Here is a 13,495-nt window from a genome sequence, read left to right on the forward strand (position 1 = left end):
TGGATTTACCTCAATCTCTTCAACTGATAGTACATGAGATGGGTCAGATCTGTACCTCCTTAACATGGACACATGGAAGACACTGTGTATCCTTTATAGCTCTGGAGGTAATGCCAATCGATATGCCAAAAGACCCACTCTGTCTAGAACCTCATATGGTCCGATGAAACGAGGACTCAGTTTTCCCTTTCTGCCAAATCTCATAATCCTCTTCCAAGGAGAAACTTTGAAGAATACTTTATCACCCACTGCATATTCAATATCACTTCTCTTGAGATCAACATAGGACTTTTGATGGTCTGATGCAGCCTTGAGTCTATCTTTGATCAATCTGATCTTTTCCTCTGTCTGCTGAACAATTTCTGGCCCAATCATCTTTCTTTCACCAACTTCATCCCAACATAGGGGAGTTCTGCACTTCCTGCCATAGCAATTTCTGGCCCAAAGGCAAGTGTGTATCCCAACTACCTTCAAACTCAATCACACAAGCCCGTAGCATATCCTCCAATATCTGAATTACCCTTTCAGACTAGCCATCTGTTTGTGGGTGGAATGCTGTGCTGAAGTTCAATCTAGTTCCTAGGCCTCTCTGAAGACTACCCCAGAATCTAGAAGTAAACCTAGGATCTCTGTCAGATACAATCGATACTGACACTCCATGTAATTTTACAATTTCATATATGTACAATCTGGCCAATCTCTCTAGGCTATAGTCCATCCGAACTGGCAAAAAGTGAGCAGATTTGGTCAGTCTATCAACTATAACCCATACTACATCATGACTATTCTGTGTCCTCGGAAGTCCCATCACAAAATCCATAGTTATCCGTTCCCATTTCCACTATGGTACTGGCAATGGATGTAACAAACCAGCTGGAACTTGATGTTCTACCTTTACTTGCTGACAAGTTAGGCATTTAGAAACAAAGTCAGCTATATCCCTCTTCATACCCATCCACCAGTAATGCTCTTTCAGCCCTCTGTACATTTTAGTTCCACCAGGATGCATAGCAAAAGGAGACTCATGTGCTTCCTTCATAATGATCTGTCTCAATTCCACATCATTAGGAACGCATATTTTGCCCTAATGTAGCAATAAACTATCATCTCTCATAGAACAATTCAGGTTTCTTGCCTTGCTGGACTTATTTCAGTAACTTCTGATATTTATCATCCTTCTGAGCAGCCATTCTAATCTGATCAATCAACACTGGCTGTACATGCCATGCAACTACTGTATGTCCCTCATCATCAATCTCTAAACTGGTATGCTGTGCTTTCAACTCATGCACCATGGACAAAGGAGAAACTCTGAAACTTGCCATAGTCTTGCTACTTAAGGCGTCAGCCACCACATTTGCTTTCCCTGGCTGATAGTCTGTTAAGCAATCATAATCTTTAATTAGTTCTAACCATCTCCTCTGCCTTAAATTCAATTCCTTCTGGGTGCCTAAGTACTTCAAGCTCTTATGATCTGTGTAAATGTAGCATTTTTCTCCATACAAATAGTGTCTCCAGATCTTTAGAGCAAAAATAATAGCTGCTAGCTCCAAATCATGTGTTGGGTAGTTCCTCTTATGTGGTTTCAGCTGGCGTGATGCATAAGCAATGACATTCCGATCTTGCATCAGTACACAGCCTAACCCATTGTGAGAAGTATCACTATAAACTGTGTATTCTTTACCCGGGGTAGGTAAAGTAAGGACTGGAGCTTCAGTCAAACGCCTCTTCAACTCATCAAAACTCTGCTGACATTTATCTGTCCACTGAAATTTTACATCTTTCCAAAGCAGCTTGGTCAGTGGAGAAGCTAACATAGAAAACCCTTTCACAAATCGATGGAAATATCCAGCTAAACCCAGAAAACTGCGAATTTATGTGATATTCCTGGGCGACTTCCAATTAAGGATAGCTTCTTCCTTGCTGGAATCTACCTTGATCCCTTCAGCCGACACAACATGTCCCAAAAAGGAGATTTCTTTCAGTCAAAATTCACATTTTGACAATTTAGCGTATAGCTATTTCTCCCTTAGAGTCTGCAGTACAATCCACAAATGTCTGTCCTGCTCCTCTGCATTTTTCAAATATATCAAAATGTCATCAATAAACACCACCACAAATTGGTCGAGATATGGTCTGAAGATAGTTTTCATCAGATCCATAAAAGTAGCTGGAGCATTTGTTAACTCGAATGGCATTACTAGAAACTCATAGTGGCCATATCGAGTTCTAAAAGCAGTCTTTGGAATACTCTGCTCTTGCACCTTCAACTGATAATAACCAGATCGCAAATCAATTTTGGAGAATACAGCTGCGCCCTTCAACTAATCAAACAGATCATCAATGCGAGGCAATGGATATCTATTCTTTATTGTCACCTTATGGACTCCCCACTTGGGTGTCTACCACATGTGCCAAGTATGCTTCACACCCCTTTTTGATCATTTTTCTGGCAATAGCTGCCTCTCCCCATGTATTATCACATCACTATACTGAGGGAGACCAAAAGTGACTGTCTTCAGTCTACAGTTAATCATGGCGTGATGCCTGGCTAACCAATCCATGCCTAAGATGATATCATAATCTCTGAAGGGCATTTCAATGAGATCAGACAGAAAAGTGTGTCCTTGGATCACCAAAGGACAATCCCTATACATTCTATTAACCCTGACCTCTTGTCCTAGCGGACTTGTTACTAGCACCTCAAAGTCCATTTTTGTACATGGAACAGCAATGCAATCAATGATGCTAGCACTTGCATAAGAATGGGTAGAACCCATATCAAATAACACAAATACATCTTGATTAATAGTTGAGAAGATACCAACCACAACATCAGATATCTCGGCCTCTTCTCTCTGTCTCATTTCATAGACTCTGACCGGAGCACTGCCTTGCTCTGATTGATTCACTGTGCCTTGGCTGCCTGCTGGGTTACCTTTACCCCTGCCTCTACCTGTGCTAGGTGGTTGTGAACCTCTGCTGACAGGGCTCTGAACTGACCCTTCTGCAGTAGTAGGAGGAAGTCCAACTCTATGAGTACTGGTGCAGTCCTTGGCAAACTGTCCTGTGCCTCCACAGTTATAACAGGCTCCTATGGCCTTCTAGCACACCCCACCATGATTGCTTCCACAAGTTTCACATTGGCGGGGAGGGTAGGAACTTCTGGTACTCTGCTGACCAGATAGAGGAGGTTTATGCCCTGAATATCTTCCCCTACCGGACTTCTTACCACCTCTGTTGTGTCCCCCATGGTTCTTCCTCTTTCTAGTAGGACCACTAGAACTCTGTTCTACTGAATTTTCCTCTTTTTCTGTCTTCTCTTATTTCTTTTTCTCAGGGGCCGCTTCAGATTCAATTCTTTCTAATTCCAGTGCTTGAGAAATAAGTTCAGAGAAGTTAGTATGTTTGAATCCAACCACTTGTAATCTGATACTAGGCTTCAAGCAGGTTTCAAACCTTTTACATCTTTCCCTGCTGGTAGTAAGTAGACTTACTGCATAATGGCTTAGGCGGGAAAATTCCCTTTCATATTCAGCCACCGATCTACTTCCCTATTTCAGACTTAGGACCTCTTGTAGCTTCTGGTCCACATAAGCATCAGGGACATATTTTTGTCTGAACTCCCGTAGAAAATCACTCCATGTTAGCACTGAAGGTTCTATCAGACTATGGGGAATAGTTTTCCACTAGTCATATGCATCCCCCTGTAGTAGAGACACTGAATATTCAAACCTGAGCTCCTCTATAAAATGTAGCTTTTTGAACACCCTATCCATTCTCTCTAACCATTGTTCTGCCTCTAGAGGATCTACTGTCCCCTTGAACTTAGTAGCCCCCTATTTCATCAATTTGTTATACTGCCTAGCAGAAGACTGTGGTTGTACCACTGGTGTCTATAGTGGGACTTGAGTAGGCATATTACCAGCCATCTGTTGGAACATTGTAGCCATCTGCTGAGCGAACTGAGCAGGAAACTGTTGTACTAAGGGGGCTGGTGCTGCTGATCCACTGACATTGTGTAGGGCTGGGGCATCCCCTTACACCTCAGCCTCTATAGATTGATCAACTGAACGATCACCCCCTTCCATAGTCAATGCGAGGATCTTAGACCTCCTGAACAAATAACACAAGGAGATTTTCTCCTGTTAGTGCATATTTATAATGTACTGTACTGTATGTATCAAACAATGACATTGAGCAGTTGTATTATGAAGAAAGAATATTCAAATTATAGGTGAAAACCGAATTTAAAAACTAGCTCTGATACCACCAAAACATGTCGTACCCTACCCCTCTGTAAGGCATAACATGATCCCGTAGTATACCTAATGAATTACCAACTTCGTCTACTAATAACCCATTAAATACACTACAAGGGATTTTAAAACTTTTCTTACTTCTTTTTACAGTGGTGAGCACTATTTACAGGTGTTAAAAAATTTTTTAAACTGAAGTCAAACAGCTAACACATTTGAATTATTAGTAATTCTTGTAAAAATTTTGGCGGAGTGTCATCTGTATTTTGAATAAAATAGTTCTTCAAAAACCTATAAAAAGCACTTCAAATATATTTCTCAATCTCAAACTCCAACATTTAATCAACACAATATGTTTCTCAACCCAAATCCACAATAATTTTTCAGCATTTTCAAAGGCTGAGATAAAAGAAATATATCATAATATTTACAAACCAAAATAATTTACAATTTATTTTACAACTTCAATGTACAATTTTAATTTACAACTGCTCAAAACAAAGAACACTATACACATACAGTGAACATACATTACAATACAAAATGCAAAATATGGTATACTCAATATACCTGATGATCTCTCAGTGTAGTACTAGTAGCCTAGTCTGCTGCCCTGTCAGTCTGTCTACCTGCGACAGCAATGAAAAGCTATCGCTGAGCCATTGTCTCAGTGGTTCACAACATTAACAAAATGCAACTTTAAATCACAAATCATAAGTCATATAAATAGTGAATACTTAAAACCATAGTTAAATTCAAAGACAATGAATGTCATAAAGAATTTAAACTCCATTTCACAATATCACAATAAATATCAATAAATCACACACACAGCTTAATTATGTTCCAAAGTCCAATTCATCCCAAAAGCCGATGGCTAAAGAGGAATAAATAGCTAGCGAGCAATAATATGAGTACTCATTCTATTCATCCTCAACAGGCACACACCTCAACACTTCAGCCAGAGAGGGAATTCAATTCATCCCACTAGACAAGCTAGCGAGGAATTCAATCAATATACATGATAGCTATGGTTTCAAACCATTTACAATGCTTTTCAATCAATAAGTATTCATCAAATATCATTCAAACAATTTTTCACAATTTAAAACAATAATATACAAATAGTCATAATTTATTTCAATTGAAAAATTCAAAAGAAATAACTGTTGTGCACAAACTTCTGATAACTATCTCTTGGCCCTGACTCAGTGTTTCCTTCCCCTTCCCTGAGTCTTTGCTAACTGAAACACATAATTTGAAGTGTTTCAGTACTCATTTAAACTGTCTCTAAGAATAAAGCTTAATAATTAACTTATTGAATTCTACTATGTCCTTAGTCAACCTAAGATGTTGACCCTCGATGCACTCTAGGTGAATTAGGTTTTAATGTTGCCAATATGTCACATTTGTAGCCTTTTAGTATTGGTACATGTTACCAAATTCATTTCCAAATATGTTGCATTTTATTGCAATTTGCCGGATTCTGGTATACTAATTTTACCTAATTGGATGACCTAGTTCCCTCAGTTTTCGGGTTTCGGTCAAAACTATAAACTTGTAAGTCTATGTCTTATTACACACGGGGCAAAATTTCAGGTCATTCTGAGTTGTGTAGACCAAGTTATGGTCAATTTACCAATGCTAGACAGAATGTACCAAAATGGTAGCTTTAGGTCATTTTTAGGTCACTTTTGGTTCGGCCAGTTTTTGGACCTGAACTTGTGCAAGCTATTTGGCTTGGTTCTGGCCATTTTTGGGTTTTGATGTCATCATAAGAATTGTAGATATATGTCTCAGATATTCATGGTAAAAATTTCAGGTCAATTGGACCTGTTTTGAGTGAGTTATGGCCAAAACACTAACTGCTGCCCAAATGGTCAATTTTCAGGCTTTCAAAGCACTAATCCGGATTTGGTCATTTTTCAAGTCATCTTCCAAGCAGAATTTTGGTAAGCTTCCTTCATGAAAGTTGGCACATTTTGTGCCTAGTTTCACCTCCAATTGGTCTCATACCAATTGGAGCCTCACACTTAAGGTTCTAAGCCAAAATATACACTGCCCTATTATACATTGTTCACCCTTTGCCAATTTACACATCCTATGCTTACCAAGTTATTTCCTTCATGCCAATTCTAGTTTGTACCTTACCATTAACACATTTTACTTCACATTGTTGGTCATTTTGGCAGCTTGTAACCACACTCAATATGCACTCTATAACACAGAATTTTTCAAGTCTAATTACGAACAATTTAACCATATGACATAGCTCATTTACATGTCCAAATTCAAACCTTTATACACATATACATGCTGCTATAACAAGCACCATAATTCAACAATATAATTCCATAAACCAAACCATGAACAACACATTTTTATCTACACTTCAAATTTGCCGATTTGTACATCTCTTTCAATTAACTTCCAAGCTTCCAAAATCATACCTTACACATGGAATTCAAGTACCATACAATCAAACCTATAAATCATCATTCAAACCACTATTTACATGCAAGTATAAACTACTCTTATTGAAGTTTCATGGTTGCCAAAATGTACCTCTCCATTAACTCATCAAACTTCAAAAATCCTTCCACAAATCAACTACCCATAACATCCATTCAAGGTTTAATGAAACAAGAATCAAAAATACATACTTACCACTTTTGAAATTCTTCAAAACCTCACCAAAACTTAATTTTCTTGCTGCCTATCTACTACCCAAGTTGTGTAGAACAACTTTAGTGAAGAAATCAAGTGGAAAAGGTGAATTGATCAAGGTTGCATGGAGGTCCTTCCATGGCCAACAATGGTGGTTTGTGTGGGTGCTTGAATTCAGCAAGGTGAGGATTGGAGGAAGAAAGAGTGCTGCAGATTGTGAGTGGGACCAATTCTGGTTTTTTTATGCTTTAGATACCAATAGTGGTCCATTAAGTGATTAAAGAATTGAAGTTAATGTTTAACTTTCATTTATTCCACATTAAACCCATAATTTTTCTTATTCATACAACACATAATATTTCATTTTTTTATGGCATTTTCAAACTTTATTACCATTTATTTTTAATAGACATTTAGGTCAAAAGGCAACTCAGAGTGTCAATTGACCACAATGCCCCTATTCGAGTTGTAATCCCGATTTTTCGGTAACACCGAATTTTATCGTTTTCTCAATTTCTCGTTTTTCTTTATACTAATTAATTAATTTTTCTTTGATATTTCTAATGATATTTATACTTCAATAGACATTTATTTAAGTCCTAAAAATATTTTCCAGGGATCCCTGCAGTCTAGGGCTAGTCAACGATCCACGTCGCAACTTCCCTGTGCGGTCACCCATCGCTAGGATTCTCGGCTCGTTTAACTTGGTTACATTTCATTGCTATTATTTTTCCTTTGTTTTTCTTGTATTTTCTTTTCTTATATTTCATTATTTTATGTCTCTTCACCAATATTTAAGTGTAGTTCTAGGCATCCTAGCTATCCGGACAACACTGGTCACCGGAATAGTAGAACGCACTATCGAACATAGGGGTGTTACAAGATTAATTTTAGAACCCTAGATTAGATCAAGAACAAATACACTAACCTCTTGATGCACTGCAGTGTATTTGTGCCTTTTGGATGCGTCTTAAGGACACCAGATGTTGTCCCTTTAGCTTGTCCACACCAAGAACACCTATGGCAGCCCTTGAACAGCTTCTAAAGCTTTTTCTATTAATTAGAAAATCAAGTTTTGCCTTTTAAGAGATTAAAGATGTAAACAGGATACTAGAAATAATTTCTAGTATTTTTAATTCAAGAGATTGTTTCCTAATCTCTTGGAATAGATGAGAGATGAAGAAGAAGAGAGAGAGAGAGGAGCCTTTGGGTGGAGGCACAAAGAGCAGCAGCTACTGGTTGTCTTTTTTTTTCTCTTCATAACAACACTTATATAGCTAGGTTAACACATTAAACCCTTGCCATATGTCACCCTCTGATCGGTTCTAGGTTTAATTGACCCAATCACATTGTGCCAAGTGTCAAACCTATATTTAATCTTAATTTTAATCATCTTACATGATTAAAAGACATTTGGCAAGCTTATGTATAATGCCATGTGTCACCATCTCATGATGCCACATGTCACCCTGTGAAATGACAAAAATGCCCCTGTGTCTTAATTTTGAGTTCTCAACCCAAAATAATTATTTCTCTTCTTCTAATCAATTTATATCAAATATAAATTAATTAATTAATCTTTATTAATTAATTTCTCATTAATTAAATTCATATTTAAATACTTTAAATATAAATGTAACTTATACTGTACATCCAATAACCTAGATTTGGTTTCAAGTCATGCTAGGGACTTTGCAATCTAATTGCAAACCAAACCTATTTAATTAATTAATTAAACTCTTTAATTAATTACTTAAATCATATTTAATTAGGTGATTACTTGTGTATGTGTGTGACTTACTAGGCTCATCACTAATTGGCAATGAGATATGATATCAACTCTTAATATCATCAGAACTCTTTCTTACCATAAATGATTTCTCTAAATCATTTTATGCACCTCATAGACCATGGTTAACACCTAGTATAGCATGCCATGGTCACCCAATTAGTAATAAGGTTTACCTTAAATGAACCTATAATCATATGTTACCATGCATTAGAATCTCTCTGTTACAAAATCCCAACTCAAGCTGGAGTCATGGTTTATGTCAAACTCCATTTGCTATGAATATTATGTTCTCTTTTAATTCCAGTTCTTGATTAAAAAGATTTTCTCACCAGAAACTCTTTTTTGATTAAATCTATCTGTCCTGGCCAGGAACTTGAAACATCAAGAACATTTAAATGAACATAGGATTTTATCTCTATTTACTTAGAGGAACAGATTCCATCTTGATCAACACCTACCTCTATATATAACCAGTAGGAGCCAACACATGCCCATATACCCATACACAGTACAAGTATGAAAGCAGTATCAAACTCAAACCACCTATATATAAGATAACTGTGCTATCTCAGGTCTAAAGATTATATGCACTGATATGATTTATGACAATGCATTGACAAGAGTAAACTCCATGTGCTTATCATGAGTGTCACTGGTTCGGCCTACTTATCATGTATAAGTGCCTATCATGTTTGTTATATGGCATGAGACTCACCATTCCATCTTATTTATATCTCATATAAATAACTTGGGAGCAAACATGAATACAATCTTTCTGGATAAATCATGTCCTTATTATGAAGTATCCTCGATTGTGAACCTATTTATGATACTTTGTACTAGAAATACTGTCACTCATATTCTTAACAACTTAAGAATAGAATTTCTAACAAAATATCAATGGATCTTTTCTATTACACATAAATATATTATGTAAACAGAAAAGTGGAAATGCCTTTTATTAATAAAAACATGTACAAGATACATACTAAATGATATGCTCTAGGGCATACTACTAATAATCTCCCACTAGCACTAGAGCCATTCATTACAATATTTTAGACTCATCTTCTAAAGATGTCGGTCTAGCTGAATCTGTGACATAGGATTAGTGAATGGATCAGCTAGATTTTCAGCTGATGCTATTGTCTGCATGGCTACATCGCCTCACCTAACTATTTCTCTGATAATGTGGTAGCACCTTTCTATGTGTTTTGATTTCTGGTAAGACCTTGGTTCCTTAGCCTGTATGACTGCTCCATTGTTGTCACAGTGTAGTGGAACTGCTGACTCAATGGAAGGAACTACTGTAAGTTTAGTCACGAACTTCTTTATCCAAAAAGCTTCCTTTGCAGCATCTAATGCAGTAATATACTCAGCCTCTATAGTGGAATCTGTAGTCGTGCTCTATTTGGAACTCTTCCAACTGACTGCACCTCCAAATGAACACATATCCAGAGGTAGTCTTTCTATCATCGATATCTGATTGGAAATCAGAATTAGTATAACCATCCAATTGCAAGTCTCCACCTCCATAGATCAAGAATAAATCCTTAGTTCTTCTCAAGTGCTTAAGGATATTCTTGACATCTATCCAGTGTTCCAAACCTGGATTGGATTGATACCTGCTAGTCAAACTAATAGCATGTGCGATATCCGGCCTAGTACACAACATTGTATACATTAAACTTCCAATAGCCGAAGCATATGGAATCCTGGCTATTTTTCTTCAGGTGTCTTTGGAGACATCTCTTTAGAAAGGTGGATACCATGTCTCACTGGTAACAATCCTCTCTTGGAATCAAGCATGTTAAACCTCTTTAACACCTTTTCCAAGTATAGACTTTGGGATAAACCAATTATTCTTTTCGCTCTATCTCTATAGATGCGAATCCCAAGAATATAGGTTGCCTCCCCTAAGTCTTTCATGGAGAATGTATTTGACAACCATACCTTTACAGTTGTCAATGTACATGTATCATTACCCATCAACAGTATATCATCCACATATAAGACAAGGAAAGTGATAGCACTGTCACTAACCTTCTTATATACACATGGCTCATCCTCTTTTTTTATAAAACCAAATGATTTAATGGCTTCATCAAAACGGATGTTTCAACTCCTTGAAGCTTGCTTCAACCCATAAATGGATCGCTTTAGCTTGCATACCTTGGAACCATCTTGGGATTCAAAACCCCTAGGTTGTTCCATGAAAATGTTTTCTTCAATGTATCCATTGAGAAAAGCTGTTTTGACATCTATCTACCAAATCTCATAATCATAGTATGCAGCTATTGCTAATAGAATCCTAATTGATTTAAGCATGGCAATAGGCAAGAAAATCTCCTCATAGTCAATTCCTTGCCTTTGGCGAAACCCTTTTGCTACTAGCCTTACCTTATAGGTCTCTACCTTTCCATCAGAACTAATTTTCTTCTTGAAAACCCATTTGTTCCCTATAGGTACAATACCTTCAAGTGGGTCAACAAGATCCCAAACTTAATTCTTATACATGGAATCAATTTCGGATTTCATAGCATCAATCCATTTTGAAGAGTCTATATCTGATATAGCTTCTTCATAGGTAAGTGGATCATCTCCATGATCTACTTCTTCATAAGTAGACAACTCTTATTTTTCTTCATGAAGGAAATCATATCTCACTGGTAGGTGAGATACCCTGGTTGTTCTACGAGGAACAATTGTAGATGTTTCATCAATGGGTGTAGGTTGACTAGATGGATCTATATCCATCTGATTTGTTGGTTGGTCAGAATTCTCCAATTCCAACTCTATTTGCCTTCCTTTGCCTCCTTATTGAACAAACTATTGTTCAAGAAATGTAGCATCTCTACTCACCACAACCTTTTGTGATGTAGGCAAATAAAAATAATATCCAAAACTATCTTTTAGATATCCAACAAATCGGCCTTTTTCTGATCTGGTTTCCAATTTATCAGTGTTCAGCTTTTTGATATAAGCTGGACAACCCCAAATCTTAACAAGCTTAAGACTTGGTTTTCTTCCATGCCATATCTCATAAGGTGTGGAAGAAACTGATTTTGATGGAATCCTATTTAGAATATATAAAGTTGATTCTAATGCAAATCCCTAAAAGGAGATTGGCACATCAGTATAGCTCATCATACTACGTACCATATCCAATAGGGTACGATTTCTCCTTTCAGATACAACATTCAACTGTGCCGTTTCTGGAGGAGTCAGCTGGGAAACAATGCCGTGCTCTCTCAAGTATTCATCAAATTCAGTACTCAAATATTCACCTCCACGATCTGATCGAAGAGCTTTAATACTCTTTCTTATTTGATTTTCTACTTCAGATTTAAATTTTTTAAACTTTTCAAAGGATTCATGTTAGTATTTCATCAAATACAAATACCCAAACCTTGATTTATCATCAGTAAAGGTAATAAAATAATGAAAACCGCCTCTAGCCATTTCCTTAAATCGACCACATACATCACTATGTATTAGCTCCAAAATATTTTTAGCCTTTAGCCCTTGTCCAACAAATGGTGATCTAGTTATTTTGCCCTGAAGGCAAGATTCACAAGTTGGAGTAGGCTCAGAGCACAATGAGGATAGAATCCCCATTTTCTCCAATTTTGCAATCCTATCTTCTGCAACATGACATAACCTTATGTGCCAAATATATTTTGAACTTTAGTTGATTTTCACCATGGCATTGCATTCATTTAGATCACTTGCATTCATTTTGTGTTTGTCATTATTATCCAAATAATAAAGACCATCATTCATATAACTCAAACTAACATATTTATTTCCAAAATAAATATTGCAAACATCATCTGTGAATTGAAATTCATAGCCATTTCTAGTCAAACTAGATATAGAAATGATGTTTTTAAAAGCATCACGTACATATAAAATATTATCCAAACACAAAACATGTCCAGACATATAAAAAGATTTAGATCCTATCGCTAAAGCTTCAACAGTTGAGCTATTGCCAATCTTGAGTTTAACATCTCGAGAATGCAAGCTGCTACTATTTGCTAGATCCTGCATATCATTAGAAATGTGAGAACAGGCACCAATATCTAAAACCCAAGCTATAGATGAACTATTAGTATCATCAGAATCTAAATAACAAGATATGGACATACCTTCTAAAGGTTTATCCTTCTTGTCCTTCAGAGAAGTAAGATACTCTGGGCAGTTCCTTTTCCAGTGCCCATCCTTCTAGCAGTGGAAACACTTTTTTTTACCTCCATCAGCTTTAGTCTTCCCTTTCTGTTCAGCTATTTTCTTGGAAGGATCAGGAATCTGAGATTTCTTTTTCTTATTACCCTTCTTCTTGTTGGACTTTCCAGTAGAAGAAGATGCAATCAAAGCTACCTTTTTTCCTTTATTGCCCGGCATATTCTTTTGGGCAATAACTAGCATGTTGAGTAAACCAGCTAAGGTGCATTCCTGTTTAGTCATATGAAAATTTGTCACAAAAATTCCCAAAAGACTCAGGAAGGGACTGAAGAATCAAATCCGTTTGTAGTTGGAAATCCATGTTGAAGTCAAGATGTTCCAACTGCTCAATCAGCCAAATCATCTTGTGGACATGATCCCCAACATTCTGTCCGTCAGACATCCTCATATGGAACAGCTGTCTAGATATCTCATACCTAGCATTCCTGTTGTGCTCACCATACAACTCTTGTAAGTGAAGGAGGATCTCACTCGCACTCTACATGTTCCCATGCTGCTTCTGTAACTCATTACTCATGGAAGCAAGCAT

The sequence above is a fragment of the Hevea brasiliensis genome, chromosome 3 (assembly GCF_030052815.1).
Source record: "Hevea brasiliensis isolate MT/VB/25A 57/8 chromosome 3, ASM3005281v1, whole genome shotgun sequence".
Taxonomy (NCBI): domain Eukaryota; kingdom Viridiplantae; phylum Streptophyta; class Magnoliopsida; order Malpighiales; family Euphorbiaceae; genus Hevea; species Hevea brasiliensis.